We start from the raw sequence: 22419 nt of genomic DNA, 5'->3' as shown, positions 1-22419 counted from the left end.
TCACTGGGTAGGAACTGGATGGAGATGGATACTGGGATGCTGTGGGGAGGAGGGAACAGGCCATCCCAGGTGGGAATGGGGCCATCAGGGACAGTAGGCCTGTGACCACAGGAGAGCCTGTCCTCCCCAGGAAACACGGTGCTGCACATCCTCATCCTGCAGCCCAACAAAACCTTCGCCTGCCAGATGTACAACCTGCTGCTGTCCTATGACGGAGGGGACCATCTAGAGTCCCTAGAGCTGGTGTCCAACCACCAGGGCCTCACCCCCTTCAAGCTGGCTGGAGTGGAGGGCAACACTGTGGTGAGGGGCTCCCCCAGCCCTGACGAGTCTCCGTAAGGACCTTTCTCTCCAAACTCCCGATGAGAGAGGTGGCCCCTTACTTCTCACTTCATCCTCAGCTTCACCTCCTCAGGAGCCCTTTTGACTTTCATCTTAGATTTGCCATAGGAACTCAAACTCCCACTCCATTCACCTGTTCCATTCCTTCAGAGCTTGATAAAGTTGGTCTAGGAAAGATGACAGTTAAAGCAAGTTCACACAAACTGGTGACTCAACCTTACTTTTATTCATTTGTGATAATAACTGACCGTGATTTATGGCTCCCTAAGTGTTCCTAGGAAATTGTCATGTAGCAGATAAACAACAGAAAATGTATCTTGCCAATATCTCGACAATTCCCCAAAGCCAGACTCGCTTCCTCTTGTCTACTGTATCGTGTAACCGATTGTCTTTTCCTTCATGTCATTGGATGCTGTATGATCTGTGGACCATTTCCTTTCTGGAAAGCTCTTATCCTGTAGGTGACCCCCCCAACTCTTCCTTGGAGCCTCGGTGGGAGCCCTTCCTCTGTAACATCCTCAGGTTCATCCAAGCCAAGATGACTCCACCTCCCTTTTGCTGTCTCTGTGCATTTCACATATCCCCATCATAGTTCCAGCCTTGTTTTACTCCAATTACGGAAAACAGGGAGAAGAAACTAACTAAGCTGACTGTCAGAAAGTGCAATTTATCTATTCTCTATCCTCTGTCCCTTGTGTAATATCGAGGAATTGCCAACTATGTCTAGAAACTGACCACTGTCTCTTCTTACCCTCTGGCTTCAAAGGATAATATATTTTGCATAGTGGTTAATCTTTCCAACTTTGTTTTGGCTCTACTTCTCATAATTTCTCAGATGTGTCAACCTATCTGTCATTCTCTGTACCTTAAATTCTTGCTATTTATATCAGAGCTGGATTATTGCCATATCCTACTACTAGCTCTACTAATTTTCTTCTAGAAAAATTGAACTACTTTCCTGCCTATATTTTCCAATTGCCTTAAATATCCTTCAGAAAAACATTTTTCCAACTCCTACCCTTGTCACAAAGATCTGGCTCATACTTACTTTGCCCATTGTGTCTTTTGTCCACCAATCCCAACATTTTCTCCCACATGTCCAACCTCACTTGCTTTGCAAATGGCAACAGTTTTGCCTAATTTCCTGGCCTGGAAACTGCTGGTTCTTTATGAAATGATCTTTGATTACTCTCCCTTCACCCAATTAGCTATGACTCATATTTTAAAGCCATAACAGTGCCATGGTGACTTGCGTTTACTTTTGTAGTAGTGTATCTGTAGTACTACCATAAAGGCTGAATTGCCTAGGTGTCTGCCAAAGAAATACTTAACTGAATAATTGATGGGGTTGGTGACTTCTGCCCTGCTCCTCTTCTGATCAGTGGGAAAAGCAACATTCCTTACCAAGTGGATCACCCAAAGCCCTTCTCCTTGTGTGGCAGGCTCACCAGATCCTAGAACAGACCTCAGTGAAGGAGCTGGTGAACGTGAAGTAGAGGAAATATAGGCAACCCTACTTCTGCATCCTGGGTGCCTTGTACATTCTCTACATGCTCTGCTTCGCAAGGTGCTGTGTCTACTGCCTCCTCAAGGTCCGCAATGGGAACCGCACACACTCTCTAGACAGCACCATCCTCCAACAGAAACTGCTACAGGTGACTCGTCTTGGAAGGCATGAAGGAAAATAGTATATGGGGTGATGGTGCTGCAGCCCAGACACATGCTATCCCCATGGGCTTCAGAAATGCCAGGCTCCCAGTCGCCAAGTTCTGAATTAGGGATGCAATAAGGAGGCCAGAGCAGAGCTTCATGAGTAGAAGAGCATCTGTCCAGGGAGTTGTGGATTTTCTCATAGCAACTGAGAGAGAATGCTTGATATTGGTCACCCTGGGCATTTGTGACATATCTTATAATTTACAGACAGGACAAGCTTATTTAGTGGGATTTTTAAGGAAGGGAAATTGTACTCACAGTCCAACTTTGAGTCTGCTTCTGGTCCAATAGGGTAACATGCACAGCCCTTCTGGATGGCATCCTCCTCTGTGCACTGTCAATGTAAGTGCATGGGGAATAACAGGTCAGCTGCTTGACTTCCTGCCAGAGACCTTGCAGAAAGTTGCTTGGAGTGAGTAGCAAAGTGAAACAAATCATTTCTGAGGCCTTCTTACTGCTGTGATGCCCTGACACCTGAGTGATAAGCAGGACTGATTAGAGGTGTGCAGTAAATGTAAGACTCTGCTGCTGGAGAAAGCAAACTCTCCTTTATATTAAAGAGTAGAGTTAAGCCAGTACTTTTGAACATATATCTTTAGCCAGCAGAGCTACATTTGGTGAGGGGTGATTCATGCATTGCTAAAATTTTAGTTCTGGTGAGATAAAAATGGCCCCAAAAGAGTGCAGGAATATGGACAGAATGGAAAAGACTGCAGCTGGGAGGAATTTTGCAAGGCCAGTAAGAGCTGTGTGACTAGAGATACACACTCTGTGCAGGAAATACAAGTAATAGGAATTGCTCAGCAAATAGTAGAAAATAAAATGGTTTGTTCAGAAAGAGAAAATTGATTTCCTACAGTCAAATTATGAATTGGGTGAGTTGGTCTACAACAAGAAACGTTGCATGCACTGAGAAAGCAGGGCAAAGAAATTGAAGCTGGGTAAATACACACCATCTGTCTGGTTTCTATCTCTCTGTCTCTGTCTCTCTCTAAATATGTGTGTGTGTGTGTGTGTGTGTGTGTGTGTGTGTTCTCTATTTATATGAGGAAGCACAAACTGCAAAATAGTTAACTTGTGAGGGGTGGGTTAATTTGTCTCTATCTAGGAATATCTTACCTCTGAGATGTCCCATTATTCAGCCATTGATATAATTTTTAAAATTTTATTTATTTATTTGTACCAGGGATCAAAGTCAGGATCTTGCACTTGCAAGGTAGGCGGTGGCACCACTGAGCTAAATCCACAGTCCCACATTCTTTTGTGTGTGTGTGTGTGTGTGTGTGTGTGTGCGTGTGTGTATTCTTTTATTTTTAAATTAATTTTATTGGCACATTTAGCGTATATAACATAATGACATTTATTGGTGAAAATCTGTACCCTTACATAATCAACCTTGGTTCTTATTTTTTTCCCATTCCCCTGCCCTCCCTTCAACCCCTCCCTCCCTCTTTATCTACAATGACAAGTTTAAGAGAGAGAGAGAGAGAGAGAGGAGAGATTTGATAAAGTATAGAGAGTGAGAGTAATTCTTGATCATAAGTGGAGTTTGCTACCAAAGCAGAAGATAGTGTGAGATTTTCAGAGGCTGTGCTTGGCACAGAGACCACATAAGCATAGTAAGAACATCTTGGAAATGAACAAAATAGGAAGTGACTAAAAATGGAGGAGTACACACACATGAACAAGTTGAGAGTGGCTGGACTTTTCCAAAGGGTCTGGCTGCATTTCCTGAGACATGGTCTTTCCCAGCATTGATTTTTCTCACACCTATTGGCAGGGTTTACGCAGATAGAGTATAGGGAGTGTTCTGTCCTGAGAACTGGGGTGCTGAGCAATCAGTTACCACCAACTCTACTTCCATGTACCATTCTCACTTTGGGACAGGAATAAGTAAGTTCAGACTTGTTCCTTTGGCCCAGACAGTCTAAACTATATTTAAAAGACCTCCTCCCTTTTGCCTAAGGACTAGGTGAAGCATAATTGCAGCTAAGTGCCTCTACCCATCCCTCTTTATCCTAGCCTGTTTCTTCCTTCTTCCTACTTCTCATGTTTTGCTCTTTTGTTTTTGCTTATATCACTTATAATTATGCCACTTAAGCACAAATAGAAGGATTTTGACTTAAATATTCTTTCCTTGACAGAGAAGAGGGAGTGAAGTCTTAAGAATGCAGCTGCCAGCAAAGAACATCAAGGGAAGGTCTCTTTTGGGTTCTAACCACTGATTCTTGGCCCTGAGTTTAGGGAATATCTGTGATGCTCTCACTCAATAGTAAGTCAGTTTGAATCACAGCACAAGCTCTCAAATTTATTATGATAATTTGGAAAGTTTTGCTTTCACAGTGCAGAAAATTTGTTAAATAAGAGATAGTTGTATTTACCCCATTTTGTATTATTTGAAAGTCATAAAAATATAAAATTTTACAAATACAGTGTTTAGAATTAATTAATGCAATAATTGATCTATTAGCCCATGGAACTGTTGCTTAGATAAATGAATATTTTTAATAGCCAGTTAAATTAATAAGTCTGCAAGCACTGGGGTTTCAAGCATTTTAGAGAAATTGGATGTTTTAGGATCTGATCACTGGCTCCAAATCTGACCCTGGAGATCCTTCTAGTTCACCACTGGGCTATTCTGGGAACAGCCTGGTAGCACCATGTGGAGGCATTTGAAATTAAGGAAAACAAACTCCTATATTTATATGAGGCAGCATAAACCCAACCCATGCAAGGATGAAGTTGATTTATCTCTACCCAAATTTTAGAACATCTTAATGACTCTAGGTTGCTCCATTTTTAGCCAAAAATCTATGCTTTTCCAAGATTTCCCAAGAATTCTATTCATTAGAGTCCATTTGCTCCTCCATTGAATTTCTGCCTGGTGTAGGGAGAACAGCCTGCACTAGGGTACCAATTCCTTCAGACTTATAGATGGGTGAACGATTCAGAGTCCAGGACTCAGGTGGGTTGCATTTTAGTCCTAATTCTCAAATGAAATTGTTGTTTGACTTCGGGCAAATCCTACCTTCTGTGAGATCTATAGTTTTTAACCAAGACTGCATGTTAGAACCCTGGGGAAATGACTTTTTAAAAAGCAGCTCCTATGCTATATCTCAGGCTTTATAAGTTGAGGCATAGCCTTGGTTTTTCTAACAAACCTTTTTAGTCATGAATATTTGCCACTTTGAGAACTGCTTGACTTGGTCTTTGAGATATTCCATCATCACACATCCTATTTGTCTGTTTCAGAAGATTTCCTCAAGCTGTTTTTGCCCTTTTCTTTCTTAGGAACATTTCACTAATTCACTAATTTAGCAAATAACAATGTTAAATGTTGTCCTAGGTATTAGAAATTCAACAACCATGGTCTGAGTTAAACACAATGTAGATATAGCTCTGGCCTAAGAGAATTGAGACAATTTACTTTAAATAAAATGAGCATATGAATAAATACTTTGTTGCAAACTGGTTATCACAAACATTATCATTCCCTGTATTAAGAAGGGAATGGAATTAATATGAGAAAATTAAAAATAATTCAAACAATGTCTTTGTAGATAGGGAGAGAAGGAGAGGGTTTGAAGGCAGGGTAGGGCAATGGGGAAAATTAAGAGCCAAGATTGATTACGTAAAGGTACAAATTTCCGACAATCAATGCCATTATATTGTATATCTTAAATGTACCAATAAAATTAAGTTTAAGAAAAGAAGGACAGGAAGTTAGGAGAGCTTATAACAAGTTCTAGGCTCCTATGAGAGGAAAGCTTCTGAGGAAGCCTGGTCTCTATGGTGAGATTTGGGTGAGTTGTAGATAAAAATAGTTTTAGACAGAGGAAATTCATGAACAAAGGCCCTGAGCCAGGAAGATCTTTCTAAAGGTGAAGGTGTGAAGAGTAGTTGTGTGTGTGTGTGTGTGTGTGTGCGTGTGTGTATTCTTTTATTTTTAAATTAATTTTATTGGCACATTTAGCGTATATAACATAATGACATTTATTGGTGAAAATCTGTACCCTTACATAATCAACCTTGGTTCTTATTTTTTTCCCATTCCCCTGCCCTCCCTTCAACCCCTCCCTCCCTCTTTATCTACAATGACAAGTTTAAGAGAGAGAGAGAGAGAGAGAGGAGAGATTTGATAAAGTATAGAGAGTGAGAGTAATTCTTGATCATAAGTGGAGTTTGCTACCAAAGCAGAAGATAGTGTGAGATTTTCAGAGGCTGTGCTTGGCACAGAGACCACATAAGCATAGTAAGAACATCTTGGAAATGAACAAAATAGGAAGTGACTAAAAATGGAGGAGTACACACACATGAACAAGTTGAGAGTGGCTGGACTTTTCCAAAGGGTCTGGCTGCATTTCCTGAGACATGGTCTTTCCCAGCATTGATTTTTCTCACACCTATTGGCAGGGTTTACGCAGATAGAGTATAGGGAGTGTTCTGTCCTGAGAACTGGGGTGCTGAGCAATCAGTTACCACCAACTCTACTTCCATGTACCATTCTCACTTTGGGACAGGAATAAGTAAGTTCAGACTTGTTCCTTTGGCCCAGACAGTCTAAACTATATTTAAAAGACCTCCTCCCTTTTGCCTAAGGACTAGGTGAAGCATAATTGCAGCTAAGTGCCTCTACCCATCCCTCTTTATCCTAGCCTGTTTCTTCCTTCTTCCTACTTCTCATGTTTTGCTCTTTTGTTTTTGCTTATATCACTTATAATTATGCCACTTAAGCACAAATAGAAGGATTTTGACTTAAATATTCTTTCCTTGACAGAGAAGAGGGAGTGAAGTCTTAAGAATGCAGCTGCCAGCAAAGAACATCAAGGGAAGGTCTCTTTTGGGTTCTAACCACTGATTCTTGGCCCTGAGTTTAGGGAATATCTGTGATGCTCTCACTCAATAGTAAGTCAGTTTGAATCACAGCACAAGCTCTCAAATTTATTATGATAATTTGGAAAGTTTTGCTTTCACAGTGCAGAAAATTTGTTAAATAAGAGATAGTTGTATTTACCCCATTTTGTATTATTTGAAAGTCATAAAAATATAAAATTTTACAAATACAGTGTTTAGAATTAATTAATGCAATAATTGATCTATTAGCCCATGGAACTGTTGCTTAGATAAATGAATATTTTTAATAGCCAGTTAAATTAATAAGTCTGCAAGCACTGGGGTTTCAAGCATTTTAGAGAAATTGGATGTTTTAGGATCTGATCACTGGCTCCAAATCTGACCCTGGAGATCCTTCTAGTTCACCACTGGGCTATTCTGGGAACAGCCTGGTAGCACCATGTGGAGGCATTTGAAATTAAGGAAAACAAACTCCTATATTTATATGAGGCAGCATAAACCCAACCCATGCAAGGATGAAGTTGATTTATCTCTACCCAAATTTTAGAACATCTTAATGACTCTAGGTTGCTCCATTTTTAGCCAAAAATCTATGCTTTTCCAAGATTTCCCAAGAATTCTATTCATTAGAGTCCATTTGCTCCTCCATTGAATTTCTGCCTGGTGTAGGGAGAACAGCCTGCACTAGGGTACCAATTCCTTCAGACTTATAGATGGGTGAACGATTCAGAGTCCAGGACTCAGGTGGGTTGCATTTTAGTCCTAATTCTCAAATGAAATTGTTGTTTGACTTCGGGCAAATCCTACCTTCTGTGAGATCTATAGTTTTTAACCAAGACTGCATGTTAGAACCCTGGGGAAATGACTTTTTAAAAAGCAGCTCCTATACTATATCTCAGGCTTTATAAGTTGAGGCATAGCCTTGGTTTTTCTAACAAACCTTTTTAGTCATGAATATTTGCCACTTTGAGAACTGCTTGACTTGGTCTTTGAGATATTCCATCATCACACATCCTATTTGTCTCTTTCAGAAGATTTCCTCAAGCTGTTTTTGCCCTTTTCTTTCTTAGGAACATTTCACTAATTCACTAATTTAGCAAATAACAATGTTAAATGTTGTCCTAGGTATTAGAAATTCAACAACCATGGTCTGAGTTAAACACAATGTAGATATAGCTCTGGCCTAAGAGAATTGAGACAATTTACTTTAAATAAAATGAGCATATGAATAAATACTTTGTTGCAAACTGGTTATCACAAACATTATCATTCCCTGTATTAAGAAGGGAATGGAATTAATATGAGAAAATTAAAAATAATTCAAACAATGTCTTTGTAGATAGGGAGAGAAGGAGAGGGTTTGAAGGCAGGGTAGGGCAATGGGGAAAATTAAGAGCCAAGATTGATTACGTAAAGGTACAAATTTCCGACAATCAATGCCATTATATTGTATATCTTAAATGTACCAATAAAATTAAGTTTAAGAAAAGAAGGACAGGAAGTTAGGAGAGCTTATAACAAGTTCTAGGCTCCTATGAGAGGAAAGCTTCTGAGGAAGCCTGGTCTCTATGGTGAGATTTGGGTGAGTTGTAGATAAAAATAGTTTTAGACAGAGGAAATTCATGAACAAAGGCCCTGAGCCAGGAAGATCTTTCTAAAGGTGAAGGTGTGAAAAGAAGAGTAGCTAGAACATAGGAAACTGGGTTGGATGCCTCCAGATGAGGGTGTCCAGGGCGATCTCTCCCAAAACACATAGCACATTGCCAGGCCATCTTGAGGATTTCATTCTTTATCCCCAAAGTAATGGGATGCTCAGAGTGATTTAAATAGGGAAAGGCCTTGACCAAATATGTGCTTATAAAATGCCTCTGTTTGCAGGTAGAGAACTAGTTTGAGGGCAAAGGGGAGGATGCAGAGAGAGCAGGCAGGGCAAGTGGCTCTTACAGTTTAGCAAGCAAGAGAAGATGGCTCACTGGAATAGGGATGGGGCGGGCAGATGGAGGGAAGGGGTTGGCATCAGAAGACTCACTGAGGGTGAAGTCATTGCTCCTGTGTGATAGATTGGATGCAAAGAGTGAGGGAAGAGACTCTACCAGGAATGACATAATTTTCCATCTGTCTTAAATCATCTTCCACCTGTCACCATCAGTGAGCTGTAACTGTCTGTAGGTCAGTATTCCTCACAAACTCTGGACACCCCAAAACACCACAGCTGTTTGAAACCCAAACTAATTTCTAACTTTATACAATTCTGTTCAGGGGTCTTTATGAAGAAGCATAGCAAATTAAATACAGAGAAAGAAAGGAGGAGAGATAAGGGACCCAGTGGGTAAAATCAACATGTCCCAAGAGGTGCTTACTATAGTTACTTTACGTGCATTCTCAGCACTTTTGAAATCTTGTTAAGCTGCAAATTCTGGCAGCGAGGCTGGAGTGGGTCCTAAGACCAGCATTTCTACAAACTACTGGGTGATGCTAATGTTGGGACACCATAGACCATATTTGCAAAAGGAGAGCATAATATCACTTAATCCTCATAGACCTCCTATTAGTAAATAAAACTATCATCAAGTAAACAGTGGTGGATCTGAGAACAAGGGAGATGAAGCCCTGTGGCAAAGACATTGTGCTAGAAAGAATGGCGCGGGTGTTAATTACAGGTCTACTCTGCTTCACCTTACATTCTTCACCTCTAAAGACAAAATTCTGTGTTTCTCCCTCCAGAGGGACATGCTAGACCTCAGCCTTTTTTCCTAGGGACCCAGTGAGGGAGAAATTCCTGTCTCCAGTATTTGAACTAGCTCAACCCATCACACTGTATTCCCATTTTAGAAAGATCAGAGCAAAAGCTTGGTAGCAGTTCACTGAAAGAGGGGGAAATGGATGGAGGAAAGGAAATGATAGATGTCATGGGTTTGTCTGAAGGCCCTAGGCCTGTGAATTGTGGGGAAATGAAGCATTGGAGAGAGAATTGGGTGCCAAATGAACAGGACTTGTGAATGAGCATCCCTGATGATTTACTCTGCTAAATATAACCTTGATCTCCATATCAAAACATTTTTAAGGGCCACAAATCTAAAGAACTATGGATTAGACTCTTGATTTTAAATATATACTAGGAAAATTAAGTACTTCTTGGGCTTACTGTTTAATTCTAGAGATGCCAGGACTAAAGGAGAATACTTATTATCACTTCAAGAGCGTCAAAAAACCTTTTCACTTTTAAAACATTAATATTTTCTTAGCTACACAGAGTATTCTAAAGTTCGAGCCAATATTATATATCAATGTAAAACACAACAATTCTCCCTTAAATTAAAAACCAAAGCCATGTGTATAAAAGGCCCAATTTATGATTTTTATGGCAAAATTTTTACATACATACAATATTTTTGAAAGAGCAGTTTTTCTGAAAAACAATTAAAACTCTACTGGTCCAAGCACCGATCTAGTAGAGCAGCAGGAAGGGGGCTCTCAGGAAATTCTGCTCTCTCCAGGCTGGTTTCAGGCAGGACCCCTGGCACAGGGCTTCAAGCAGCTACCTCTGGACCCTCACAGCCCACCAGAGCTGAGGAAAAAGATTGCGAAGTCTGGAAGCCTACACTAGTCACTGGTGAGCGTGTGCATGGGATGCTTCATTGTGAATGGATCTGTGGAATAAGCAAGGAGCAGCTGGTGCTGGGAAGCCTCAGAGGGAGTCTGGTGACCTACGCTGTCCCCTGTGGTCTCTGTTAAATGGAGATTCACGATATCACCTGCCATTACCTCACGGACCCTAGGTGCACTTTGGTCTTCCCAACTATCCTGGCCTCACTCCTTATAAGCTGTTTATCTTTTTAGTTGAGACAATTACTGCATCTCCAGATATACTTAACCAACGTGGAAAGTTTTTATATGCTTCACCAATTTTTTATGTATCATCGATGCATCATTCTATTTCTAGTTTTGATGTGATTTATAAAGTGAGTGTATGTATTATTTAGTCTCTTCCTAGGTGAGCCTGAAAAAGAGTTAGCATGTTTTACAATAAAAGGAAGATGCTAAAGGAAGGTTAAGATAAATAAAAAGAACACCATCCATGAACTGAATTTCATGAGAGAGAAGACAAAGTTCAAAGGTATTTTCTATGGCTGACAACCAACCAAACAACAAGTTCTGAAGCAGCACAACAAATGCTGGAATATTTTAGAAGTATTTGTATGATTTTCTGTGGGAATTAAACATGTTTTCCAGAAAAGGGGTCCACAGTCTTTCTTGTATGATCAAGTTGTCACATGACTTGAAAAAGGTTAAGGATCGTTCGTGTAGAATTCAATAACTACATCTGTGCATTGCTGCAGGACTTGACTGTGGTGTTACACTCACTTAAATTGGGTATTTTTATCCCACCTTGACCCCAGGACCATACCTTCTCCATCTGTGCTCACAATAAACAGGGAAATTTTCTGGAAACTAAAATCCATACAGCATATCTAGTCCAATGTCTACCCTATTCTGTACTACTAAATCATGTGAAACCACATTCAAACGTGCCTATGACTATGATTTTGACATCACTGAGTGTGCTCTTCACCTTAACCCTGGGAGGTAGCATTGGAATCTTCACTTGACAGATGAGAAATCTCAGGCTCAGAGAACTTCAGTGGTGGGTTCATGGCCTCATTACGCTACATTCTGGGCTCATACTGGAACCTGAATTATGAGGTATGTTTGCAGAGTGTTCTGCCCAGGATGAATGACAGTGAGACTGGACCACTGGTTTTTCCCTATAGCGGAGACCATGCCAAGACACTAAAGGCTCTTGTTCATTTGGCTTTCTTAACTTGGTGATCTGAAATGTGTTCACTGCTGCTCAGTACTCACATCATTAATTAATGCTCACAGCATATAGAAGGAAGTAATGTTGCTAGACGGTTATTGATGTTTAACTTTAAATTAAACCTTGGACACATAGACTCACATTGTGGTTAGAGTTAGACAAAAAGATTTGGCTCTTCATCTATTTGAAAGATTACTTGTTCTGAATTGCCCTCTATAGGATGCTTATGTGACTTACAAGGATTGCATCCAGCTGGTGTCCATCATTGGAGCTGTGATTATCCTCCTCATGGGGGTGAGGGGCAGAGGGGGCTCCAGGCTAAGGCTATCATGGGAGGACTCTGACTAAAGTGTGGTCTTCATTGTCTTTTTCTTTTCCTGGCCTCTCTCCAGATCCTAGATATTTTCAGAGTTGGTGCATCTCGCTATTTTGGACAGACTGTCCTCGGGGGCCCATTTCATGTCATGAGTTTCTCCTCCTTCAAACCTACATATCTTCTTGGGCATCTAGAGTTCAGGTGATCCTCACACCAGGATTTTTCTTCAGTGCACTGTGTCTATGATAATATATATGTTTTAGATATTAAGAACAAGTCCAAATGTGTGAGAACCACTTAAGTCCACACCATGCTATAGAGGACCGAGAATATTCCCAGCCCACCTCTCACTCTTTGCTTTTGCTTTCCCTCAGTGTTTCCTTAGTGTTGCTGTGCTGGTGGCCATGGCAATGTGAGTGTTTCCTAAGTGTTCCTTGTACTGGTGGCCATGGCAATGTGACTCACAGATATCTATGGGGAGGTGATGCCCCTGCCCTTAGCCCTGCTGCTGTGTTGGTGGCATGTCATGTAATTCACTTGATGACTCCAGATGCTGGGCTCCTTCACCATCGTGATCCAGAAGGTCAGTGCTTTCCCAAGCCTCCTTCTGATAAGCCCCTGGACCTTCCCAGGTGGAGGTTTGGGGACAGGGGCAAAGAGGGGTTACTTTTAAAGTGGAGCTGATGAAACTAGAAGGATTGCCTGATCTTTTATTAATAGCTGCTCAGACAGTGAAGAAAAAAATCATCCCATCCTTCTTCCTTGTCTGTTTTCTGTATATTAGTTTTGGTGACCCAATGTAGTTCTGTTGTCCGATGGCCACTGTCATCACAGGATTTGCTTCAGGTAAGAGCACTATGTCTTTATCGAGGACACTGGATCCAAATTTCAAGTTCTTTCTTTTCTCATTTAGACTCCATTTTTGTGTGTTTGTTTCACATGTTACAAAGTGAAGCTAATCACATGTGAATCCATGGATTCACAAGCACCCAGGTTGGCACAGAAGGTAGCTCTGTGTGTCCTGGGCCAATAACATTCATATTCACCAACCTCCCTACAGTAAGGCCTTTAAAAAAGAGGTAGAGAAAAGCCTTTGGAGAAAGGGGCACATTAAACAGGAAAGACTGACCAGTAGTGGATCTCATAAGACTATGTGGGCAAACAGGGACAATGCAATGTTCAACTCTTCTATGTTTACAGTTCAGAAAATGGAATATAAAGTGACAGTGAGACAGAATGTGCCCTTCTATGAGGGTTGTTTCAAGTTGGGGAAAAGCTAAAGAATTAGAACAATGTGGCAAGAAAAGAAGAGAATTTGGATATCTGAAGCATGCCAGTGAAAACAGAAGGAGAATGGCAAAGAGAGACTGGGACAGCCAGTCACGCAGCAGAATGCCAGGGAGTGGGAGAAGGAGCAACACAGGAGGGGAGAGAGAGCCAGAGGGAGAAGGAGGGGTCTGTGAGTAGAGGAGAATTCTCAGAAGTGAAAAGAGGAAAGCAGGAACTCTCACTCAGTCCTTGGTGTCTGCAGCTGCCCGTCCATTAGGCATGAGCTTTGAAGACCCCTGCATCTTTAAATGACCATGACTCTTACAGAGAACTGTACACACCCCAGACATGCCCATTCAATGAAGTATCGCACAAAATGGTAAAACTGCATCAAGATCTAAAATATTAAAGGGTAAAACTATCCAGAAAAGAGAACAGTATGACTGGAAGTCTGGAGCTGGGAAAGAATGTGGTACAGCTAAAACACTGACAGGAGTACCAAGTAGTGAGACAGCCAGGGAGTGGAAGAACATAACACAGGGAATTTGTTATTTTAAGGATTGCCCCCTTCTTCAACCATTAAATCTTTTCCCCAATCCATCCTGACCACACCTGTCTGTGGGTTCATAGATTATGGAAATTAGAATGCCCTGTGTTATGATGGGACACAGGGAGGTCATGGCTTTCCTTAATTTAGACTCAGTATTTCTATTAATAGCATCTGAAATTGAATCAGATCTTTTGGTAAATATACAAATGGCCCTTTTAAAACTTATGACCAACTACAGTTTTGGAAATATGACTCACTTCAGTAAGCTCCATAAATGTCATTATAGAGCTTCACATTTGAAATTTCTTAAATTTTATTTCATTGCTTTTAGCAGCTTTTGGTTTGGTGAGATCATTTTATATTGCTCTTGTCACCCCACATATTACGTATCACTCTGTTTTGCATCATAGGCACATTTCATAAGCTTGTCTTCTGTGTTTCACCTAGGCAGTTAATGAGGGCTGGGCAAAGATCAGAACAAAAATATGGTGCTATCAATCTCTGTACCAATTATGCAGCCATTAATCAACTCTTTTCCTTAAGAGATAGATGTTTAGTTTGATGCAAATTCCCTGAACTGGAATAGCACCATTTCATTTCTGAGGTCATATAGAGTCTGTTTATTTAATTTACATCAAGCTCATTGGTTTATGGCTTTCCTATGAGAAATGAAAAGAGATTAGTTTGGAATGACTCATCTTACATGAATCTGAACAGTCATGTAGGAGTCATTTTTTTATTTGAAAATGAAATATCCTTTTATTTTTCTGATGAGAAAAGCAGGGTAGCAGTCTTGGGGTGGATGGGGGTGGATGAATGGTGGCCCTCATCACAGGTTGCTGGGGACTTCATCTCATGGGTTGCTTTAGGTTCCCTTTGCCAGTGGCCCCAATGTCTCTCTGAACTTCAGTGGTTCTTTCTGAGTTCTGTCCCTACCTGTTAGCTCTCTTGGGATCGTGGCCAACACAGTGCTGCTGGAGAGGAAGATGCTCTCTTTCTGTGGCCACTCTGGAATCTCTCAAGTGAATATGGCCTTGGGGACCAGTGGTTCTTGAGGTGAGTGCCCATAAGCACATATGGCCTGGAGATTTCTTCAACAGTGGTAGTGAGGGCACCCAGGAGGCTGCGCTATCTTGTCTTGAGGAAGCAGACAGAGTTGGAGGGATTAGAAATAATTCACCTCAGAGGAGTGCTGTGTACCATCTTAAATATACATGGACATCTTTTCTATCCTGTTCTTACCTGACCCCCACTTCCAATACTCTCTGGCCTTGAATCTAATTTCCCCCTTCTTGCTCTACGCTTATCTCCTGACCTGGCTCTCTTCCCTCCCTCCTTACAGGTATTTCTGAATTCCATCTTCTCAACCTTGTGGTTCTTCTGTCTCTTACCTGCCTCTGTTTTCTGTTTTACAGTCCCATATTTAGCACCACAGACACAGTACTCCCCTTCAAACCCTGATTGCTCAGCCTCTGATCTCATTCCATATTTTCTTCACTCCAGTCTTCTTACTTGATCCTAGTTGCTCTTCTAGTCTTTTCCTTCCCTTCCTTCCTTAACTCCTGGTTCTTTTTCCTCCAATCCGCTTTTGTTTCTCCTCACCTCATCACTGGAGTCCAGAAGTACCATGGCCAGAATCCTTTTATGAGTGCTTCACTGTGTGGAAGCTTTTCAATCCTCAGACAAGCAGGAGAAACAAAAAGAGCAGCTTTTTGAGAAACAGCCCTCTGGGAATGAGAGTGGGACTCTGGCCTGATCCTTCCTGGCTCTTCAGCTGTCCTTCTTGTCCACGACCACATCCAAAAGCAGCAGCAGTCATCAGGGCTGGCTTTTCCTTGATCAAGACACACTCCACACTTGGATTGGACTTTGGTGAGGGGGATGGAGAGCACGAGTCCCATTTCTGATGAGATCTACATCATTCTTTACCTGACTCCTGGTGGGCCCGGGTTGAGGCCAGAGAGAAGGATGCCAGCTTATGCAGGTATCTACATTTCATGCCTGTTAGTCATAGAATAGTATAGACAGAGTAATTCTTAAAGGGTCTTATCCTACCCTCCACATCTGCATCTCTGTAGCAGGGAAATTGTCACATGTCACAATTTACTCCATACAAGTTCTTAGAAGTCACATACTTTCAGCAAAGCAGGTATCTTTTTGCACAAAGTCGTACTTGGCACCCGAAGACATGAGGAATGGATGTTACAGTGCTTCTGGACTATCTCTGTTTTGTTCCATGCAGAAACCATAAGGTAGGGACCTGTGAGTTCTGCCTGGTTCCAGGATTTAATGTGGGAAGAGTCAGGCATGGGGTGGAGGTTGTGGCTTCCTTTCTTTTCTTTTCTTTTTTTCCTTTCCTTTCCTTTTCTCCATGTAAGACTCACCTAGCAACCAAACCCCAAATACAAAACTGTAAGAAGAAATGTTCCTAATTCTTTATTTTTAAAATGTTTTTCTTATCTTGTCTAAAACCATGTAATGTAAAAATCTACCACTTTAACCAGTTTGGAATATACAATATAATGGCATAAACTACATTCACATTATTATAAAACCATCATTATTTCTCTACAGAGCTTTTCATCATCAGAAACTGATACCAATTAGGTGACAACTTCCCTCTGTTCTATCCTGCATTTCCTGATAACCAATACTGTACTTTTTTAAAAAATTTGACCACTCTCAGTACTTCACATAAAAGCGATCATGCAATGTTAGTCTATATCTAGCTTATTTCACTCAGTAGAATATTATCAAGGTTTCATCCTTCTTGTAGTAGGTATTCAAGTTTCATTCTATGTTAAGGTCAAATTTTTTAAATTTATTATACACGCACAGAGAGAGAGACAGAGAGAGAGAGACAGAGAGAGAGAGAGAGAGAAACAGCACAATTTGTTTATCTAGTGATTCATCATGGGATATTTGAGCTCTTATATCATTTGCCTTTGTGATTAATGGTGCTGTAAAAGTGAGTGTATAAATGTCTATTAAACCCCTGCTTTCGAGTCTTTAGATTATCTACCTAGAAATGGAATTGCTGGACTATAGGGAAAGTCTATGTTTTTTTTCCATTAAGTGTATTGGTACATTAAAGGCAAACAATACAATTACATTCATCAGTGGGATCTTGTACCTTTACATGATGTGTCTTGGTTCTTATTTATTCCCCATTCCCCTGCCCTCCCTTCACCTCCTTCACCCTTCCCTACTTACAAAGACTTTTTTTCAATTTTTTCCTTTTATCATATTTTTTATTTTCCCTTCTTCCCTTTCCCCTACCCTTCCCACTTCCCCTTCTCCTTTAGACCTTTTCTTCCTATTTCACATTATAAATTATACCATTTAAACCTTATTTACACTTTTAGTTTTTCATACTAGAAAAACTGTATGGTATTTACTTGTGTGTCCTATTTATTTCACTTAAGATTATAGCTTCAATATGCATCCATTAAGCTATAAATGACTCTAGTTTCTCATTCTTTATGACTGAGTAGTACTCCATTTTATATAAAAGCATCTTCTTTATCCAGTCTCCAGTTGATGGGCAATTGGGCTGTTTCCATTTAGTTATTACAGATTGTGCGGCTGTAAACATGGGTGCACATATATCACTGTGGTATCATTCTTTTAGTTCTTTTGGAAAGATAACAAGCAGAAGAATAGCTGAGTCAAAGGGGACCTCTATTCCTAGTTGCTTAAGGTATCTCAATGTTGATTTCCACAGAGGTTGCACCAGTCTGCATTCCCACCAACAATGGAGAAAGGTTCCTTTCTCCCCATAACCCCTCCAGCATTTGTTATTGGTTGATTTCTTGATAGCAGCCATTCTTTCTGGGGTGAGGTGGAATCTCGGTGTTGTTTTCATCTGCATCTCTCTAATGACCACTGATGATGAGCATGTTTTCATATGATTATTTGCTGCTTTTACTTTTTTGTCTGAGAAATGTCTGTTCATTTCAGAAGGGCAATCTATGGTTGAGAAAATTGCCATGCTATTTTCCCCTGTTGGCTTTGCCATTTAATATTCCCTTCTAATCTCATTGTAAATTCACTTTTTCTTAATGATTAAGGATATTGAGCATATTTTCATGGGCATACTTGTGGAACATTTTTGTATTTTTGAAAAAATATCTAATAAACCTCTTTCCTCACCTTGAATTAGGTGTTTTCTTTTGTGTTTGTATTTAAGTCATTTTATCTTTTTTTTTAATGAGAGTCAGAGTCTAAAATTGAGCATCTCATTTTCATTCAGATGTGTTTATTTTTGGTACCAGGGATCAAACTCAGGACCTTGCGCTTTACAGGAAGGCGGCAAATTCACTGAGCTAAATCTCCAGTCCCAATTCTGGTGTGTTTGTAAGTAGGGGTTGTTAACTATGACTTTCTGTGATCTAGCAACCCAGTGATTTCTTTTTTAGAATCCTCCCTACTCTGCCCTTCCAAGGCAACCATTTTAGGGCATCATGTATGCTATCCTCTGCACTTTCTTCTTTTATTGTTTTTATCATCACCTCCACCAAAAACCAGAGCAACTCTCAAGAAGACTCCTCTGGAATGGCAAGGAGGTGCGTGGGACTTGTGATTCATTCAGATCCACAAATGCAGAGCTGCCTGCCCAGGAGTGAGGGATCATTTGAACAATCACCGACACAGACACTCACACGCACCAGTACGTGCATCAGGGACACAGATTGCGCGTGCTGAGTTATCATGATTCCTCTTTGCACCCTTCCACTGTGGAAGCACCTCCACATGTGAGGCTCAGCTCTCATGTGCTCTAGGTGTACTTCTCACCCTGCATTTGCAGATACCTGTGCCTGTCCTGGTCACCTTGGACCTTTCTCACCTGTTTATCTCTGACCTCTCCTTCTGCACCAGCTCTGTCTTTGAAGAAACCTGCTGTATTCTTAACCTCCTTCAGCACTCCTCTCCTTTCAGCAAGTGCCCTTTTTAACTTCCTGTTCAAGGGCAAACTTCTTCAGAGCAGACTGCATTGTCTTCTGGCCTTCCTCTGATTCCTCAGCCCCTGGTGATTGGACCTGGTCTTCTCCATGCTATTGACTCCACTCTTTACCAGATAATTTCCCTGCAGGTAAGCAGCTGACCATCTCGGCTTGGCCTGCCCTCTCTGGATGCTCAGAGTACGGTGGACTATTTACCGTTTCTCACATTCTTCTCACTGACTGTTCCTCCTCCAACAATCCCTTAAGAATTTTTGGTTCACCAGGCTGTTTGATTTTCTCATCGCCTGGGTCTCCTGCATTCATAAATTACCATATACAAGCTCATGATTCTTAAGTGTCTCTCCTTAGTTTAGTTCTGGTTCCTGAGCCCCAGGCACACACAGCTTGGATCTCCATCTATTGCTTTCCTCTATGTGGATATTTTTGCAGACATCTCCAACTCAACATGTCCCAAACTGAGAAGCTTCTCTTCCTCACCAAACTTGCTCCTCCACAGTGTTCCTAACAAAATAAGTAAGTGGCCCCATGTTAGACAAAGTTACCTAAACCAGAATCCTAGGTGTCAACTCCCAATGCTTCTGTCTCTGTTCATATACCCGGGAAACTACAAGTCTTGAGGATATTTGTTCTTGAAATATCTTCTCTAAAAATTGCCTGATTTTGTTTAGACAGAAAAGAAGCTTTCCTACTTCTTCCCCAGCCCCTCGGGGAATTTTCACTAATACAATCTGCTCTGTATTTTTACAATAACATTCTCAATGTACCCACACACAGGTATCGTATGTATATATTTTTCTTAGCTACAATATCACAGGATAGTATATTAGAAAAATAGTTGTTGCATTTCTCAGTAATGTCTTTTAAAGCCAGCTCCAGATCAATATAACATTTTTTAAATTCCCCTTTGCTTCTTCCTCTGCAAACTCTGCTGCTGTTCTTTTAAAATGGACTGTCTCCGTCTCCTGCCTGCATTGGAGGACGGTGTTCCCACCTGCTGCTCGCTGTGATGCAGCCATGCTCTTTCTCACTGCAGATTCTATGCTAGCCGAAAGTTAGATGCACCCCTGCTTTAAATTATGGTCTTTGAGGAGTCCTTCTCTGAGCGCCCCTCAAGCAATCTCTCCATCCTTCTCCCTCTCCTCTCATTTTCAGCAAAATAAATATTTCTAATTCCTGGATAATAATTCTCTTCTCCCTAGACAATGAATGGCTTATGGACTTTCTACCTCTCTGCAACCACTCCCCTTCCATCTTTTAATTTTTTATTTATCTTATTGGTCTCAACTTGATGATCAGACATTTCCTGTGTGTGTGTGTGTGTGTGTGTGCGCGCGCGCTGGAGGGTGGAAGACAGTGCCTAACTGCTGGGTCGCTAGGCTAAAGATCACCTATTCTGTGGCCAAGGATTTAGCTCATTGTATTTGCCACCTGCCTCACAAGGGCAAGGTCCCAAGTTTGAGTTTAATCGCCAGTGCCAAAAAAAAAAAGATCACCTACTCTGTTTCTCTCTATATTTTTTTTCTTGTATTACACTCCCTATTCTTTGATTTTAAATATCTTGGTGATTGGGAGACTATAAGAACCACAAAGGCAAAGATAGTGCCAATTTTATTTATTATCATATTCCCAGAACTTGGCATGATTACTTGTACAATATATTCGGAAATACTCATTAATTGAATCTGTGTATGATTGCTTATTTTAATTTTTCTCCCTCTGGTGAGACAATTTTTCACAAGATTATTTTTCTTCTTAAGAGTGGTAAAACTACTTGCCTTTGAGTGGGTTGGAATAATCTGATAACACGTGAGTGGAAATACACAGGAAAGTATAAGAAATAGTGCAAAAATTATTAATAGAAATTTTTTTCCACTTCAAAATGTAAGAGAGGGGACAAACGAAGAAACAGGATAGGGAAGACAAGAAGGAAGAGTAGTGATTTTTGTTAAGTGAAGGAGAAGAAGAAGAAGAAAGATGAGTGTGGGGAGGAAGAGGACCAGGAAGGAAGAACCCAGCACCCAAGCTCTGATGAGAGCTCCCTGAGCCCTCAGATACTCACTCAGTCCCCTCTGTGAGGGGTGTGAAGATGACCCACAAGGCCACTCATCTGCCCTAAGAGCCCAAGAGGAGGGCAGACAAAGCAGGCACAGAATCCAGGCACTGCTATACTGCAGCGCACATGTGGAAAGCACCCCCGGCCCAAGGCTCCAACCACACAGCACAGGTTCTCAGCTTGCCACGCGGCCTCAGCCCCTTCCTGGGGCTCCAGACTCAGGCCCAGGATACAGAGTCACAGAAACCTGCTGCTTGCTGCTTGGTCCCAGGAATCATCAGGATTCCAAGTGGCTACACTTCTCCCCTCCTGTCCTCTCTTCCCTAAAGACTTCAGAGAAGAGTGCAGAAAATTCTTGCTTGGTCCCTCACGCCTTATGGGCCAGAGACAGGAGAGTGATGGGCATCAGCAGACTTTAAAAGATGTCTACTCCTGGGTGTTGGTAGTTTGTTAATGATGGGTTCCGTGTGAAGGCAGAAGGGCTGGGCTGCTCCTGAGGAATGGCGCCGCTTCACGTTTGGGAAAGAAGGACAGAGGCCAGGGCCCCTCCTCTGTGCTGTCCCTGAAGAAATGCGGGGTGAGGTTTGGGCTACTGGAGCTGAGGCAGAGGTCGAGAAACAGAGAGGAGTACAGGGAAGGAAGGGAGGCTTAGCAGGGCCCCAGGATGGGGGGGGGCTTGCTCAAGATAAGGAAGTGGAGAAAGAGGGCAAAGAGTGGCCCTAGGCCCTGCCAAGATCACTCATTGGAAAGCTGAGAAAACACCTTGGTGTGGGGTCAAGGGTCATTTACATCTGTAAGGCAGGACTGCTCCTTTCTTCAAGGTCAATAAGGAAAAGGTGAGAAATGTGCAAGGGAAGGCACAGTTTGTCCACGCAGCACCGCGGATCACGCCGGTAGCAGAGGCTGGAGAGGAAGTGTTGGTCCTCTACCTGCAGTGGCAGCCAGGCAGAAGCCACCTGGGCTAGGGCTTGACACAGCTTCTGCATTTTTCCTGGACCTCTTTGTCATCCCTGGGACTGAAGAGACAGCAATTCAGGCCAATTCCGCCTGAGGCAGCAGCCATGTGCAGGCCACACTGCAGCCTGAGAAACCTAGTGAGTGTGTTGCTCTTCCTGGTGCAGGACCACGAACCCAGGAGAGGACTTCTGCTTAGCCACTCCTGAGGCTGCTGTCCTACCAGCCACGCTGTCTCTCCTGTCCTTCCTGGTGTGAGCAGCTTTCCCACCTCATCCTGACCAAACCATGGACTCAGCTGAGGAGCTAGCACACCCTCGTCCCCCTCCACAGTAATGCTGACCTCCTCTGGCTCTTTGTCCAGGGACCATCTCAGGGTCCCAGCGGACCGAGGCCAGTTCACATCGCAGCTGCCCCTTCCACGTCCTCATGAGCAGAGCCTTCAGGGGGCCTGTGCCTTTTGCAGAGGACGGGCACGGCTGCCTCCGGCTCTGCCTGCAGGAACAGCTGAGGGAGGCTGGACACGAGATGGCAATGACACAACTTCTGACTTGTCCACCTGGCCCGGTTGTGAGCGCACCATGA

At 42.0% G+C, this 22419-nt stretch overlaps 1 pseudogene; it reads left to right on the top strand.

Annotated features, from left to right (window-relative positions):
- LOC104850664 overlaps positions 1-22419 on the top strand; it is a 26506-nt pseudogene extending 4087 nt beyond the window's left edge.

Source organism: Fukomys damarensis, unplaced genomic scaffold (assembly GCF_012274545.1).
Source record: "Fukomys damarensis isolate Sample0158 unplaced genomic scaffold, DMR_v1.0_HiC HiC_scaffold_16, whole genome shotgun sequence".
In the NCBI taxonomy this organism is placed as follows: domain Eukaryota; kingdom Metazoa; phylum Chordata; class Mammalia; order Rodentia; family Bathyergidae; genus Fukomys; species Fukomys damarensis.
Note: the sequence above shows the minus strand (reverse complement) of the source record. Positions and strands in the feature narration are given on the sequence as shown.